The sequence below is a fragment of the Rhincodon typus genome, chromosome 13 (assembly GCF_021869965.1).
Source record: "Rhincodon typus isolate 14 chromosome 13, sRhiTyp1.1, whole genome shotgun sequence".
NCBI classification, from domain to species: domain Eukaryota; kingdom Metazoa; phylum Chordata; class Chondrichthyes; order Orectolobiformes; family Rhincodontidae; genus Rhincodon; species Rhincodon typus.
Genome location: NC_063344.1, coordinates 16,481,452 through 16,483,775, shown reverse-complemented (window position 1 = coordinate 16,483,775; position 2,324 = coordinate 16,481,452). Strand labels below are relative to the sequence as shown.

Below are 2,324 nucleotides of genomic sequence, written 5' to 3'. Positions count from 1 at the left end.
ACCCTTCTTCAGAGGGTCTAGGCCCGAAACGTCAGCTTTCCTGCTCCTCTGATGCTGCTTAGTCTGCTGTGTTCGTCCAGCTCTACACCTTGTTATCTCTGTCAATTCTCATGTCCACTTTCCTGCATTATCACCATAATCCTTGATTCCTGCACTGATCAATCTCAGGCTTAAATATACACAAGGACTCTGCCCTCTCAACTCTTTGTGGCAAGGAGTTCCAAAGGCTCACAATCCTCTGACAGAAGAAATTCTTTCATATCTCAGTCTTAATTTGGTGTCTCTTTATACTGAGACTATGCTCTTTGATCCTAAACTTTCCCAAAAGGGGAAACATTCTCTCAGCATTTACCCTGTCAAGCCCCTTAAGAATCCTATGTGTTTCAATGAGATCACCTCTCATTCTTCTAAACTTCAGCGAGCGGAGTCCCAACCTGTTCAGCCTTTGCACATATAATAATCTCTCTATATCAGGGAACATCCGAGTGAACCTCTTCTGAACTGCCTCCAACGAAATGATATATTTTCTTAAGTAAGAGGACAAAAACTGCTCACAGTACTCCAAATGTGATCTCACTAGTGCTTTTAGTTGCGATAAGATTTCTTTACTCTTACCTGCCTGAAAAAAAGGGCAGCATGTGGCTCAATGGTTAGCATTGCTACCTCACAGTGCCAGGAACACAGGCTCAATTCCAGCCTCAAACAACTGTCTGAGTGGACTTTACACATTCTCCCTGTGACTGTATGGGTTTCCTCCAGGTACTCCAGTTTCCTCCCACAGTCCAAAAATGTGCAGGTTAGGTGGATTGGCCATGCTAAATTGCCCAGTCAAGATGCGTTGGATATTCCCATACTACAAAATATTAATTCTTGTTCTTTATTTGATACCAAATCATAGAATGGCTCCAGCATTGGAGACCATTCGGCATACCTAGGCCTGTACTGGTATTTCTACTTATCACAAGCTTTTTCAATTCATTCTGGGATGTGGGCGTCGCTGGCTGGCCAGCATTTCTTGCCCATCCCTAGTTGCCCTTGGAAGATGGTGGAGAGCTGCCTTCTTGAACTGCTGCAGTCCACGTGCTACAGGTTGATCCACAATGCTGTTCGGGATGGAATTTGAGGATTTTGACCCAGGGACAGAGCAGGAATCTGATATATTTCCATGTCAGGGTGATGCCTGGTTTGGAGGGGAACTTGCATGGTGGTGTTCCCATGTGTCAGCTGCCCTTACCCTTCTAGGTGGAAGTGGTGTGAGTTTGGAAGATGCTGTCTGAGGATCTTTGGTGAATTTCTGCAGTGCATCTTGTAGATAGTACACACTGCTGCTATTGAGCGTCGGTGATGGAGGGAGTGGATGTTCGTAGAGGTGGTGCTAATCAAGCGGTCTGCTTAGTCCTGGATAATGTCGAGCTTCTTGAGTGTTATTGGAGCTGCACACATCTAAACAAGTGGAGAGTATTCTACTCCTGACTTGTGGCTTGTAGATGATTTCATTGTTTATCAACCCTGTGCTGCTGCCTCTCATGATTTTTTCGATCGCCAAAGGCTCTTCGAATGAGACAAATAAAAATGGGGACAGGGACATTTCAAAACTGGAAAACGCGGCACAAAGCTTCCGAGTAAACATCGCATCAACCAGGCACCGTTAACGGGACTGAGTCAAAACATCCAGTGCAATGGAAATCGAGGCAGGAAATCTGGTGACGACGAGTGTTGATAGGGAAACTTTGAACGTAGAAGTTACACAGACAGGCGCGGAGCAAAAGACAAGTGTTAAGAACTGTAAGGCACACATTTATAATTGGTTACTTTAGTACTTGCAGTTGGTTGAATCTCACAATATGAATGTGACCTAAATTTGATATGTCGTCGGGAGAGTTGAGAACGGTAATGTAAAGTAAGGCACTTTTTAGACGGCCGAGTGGTCACGTTTGTACTTTGTGTTTGATAAAATGAATTCCAATAACAATTTGGGTTATGACACTCGATAAAACGTATCATACCTTGCTTCTTGCGTCGATCGTGATAGTGGGAAAACAGCACTTGAGCGAGCCGATCGTCTGCTTTCAATGACTTTGCTGTGTTTTACTTCGCTTGAGTTGCACGGTATCGAGATCCAGCCCGATTGTTTTCGAACAAAAAATTCAGCAGGGTCGTGTTTTTCTGCAACAGTTCGCTGACGACAGAAACTACAGGGCGTGCAGTAGGAGGAGTGTACTGAAGGGAAGGACGTTGCCAAGATTAGCTTCCAGTGAATGTACTGGACAGGAAGCTTAACTTCAAGAGATAACAAGGTGCAGGGCTGGATGAACACAGCAGGC

The 2,324-nt window shown here is 44.8% G+C and overlaps 1 protein-coding gene across 2 annotated transcripts in view; it reads right to left on the bottom strand.

Moving 5' to 3' along the window:
• Positions 1-2,324, bottom strand: part of LOC109928481 (membrane-spanning 4-domains subfamily A member 4A-like) — a 36,808-nt gene extending 34,484 nt beyond the window's left edge. For both annotated transcript variants that reach the window (XM_048604834.1, XM_048604835.1), the window contains exon 1: positions 2,007-2,324. The gene's annotated coding sequence lies outside the window, so the exon portion shown is untranslated. The remainder of the gene's footprint in view (positions 1-2,006) is intronic.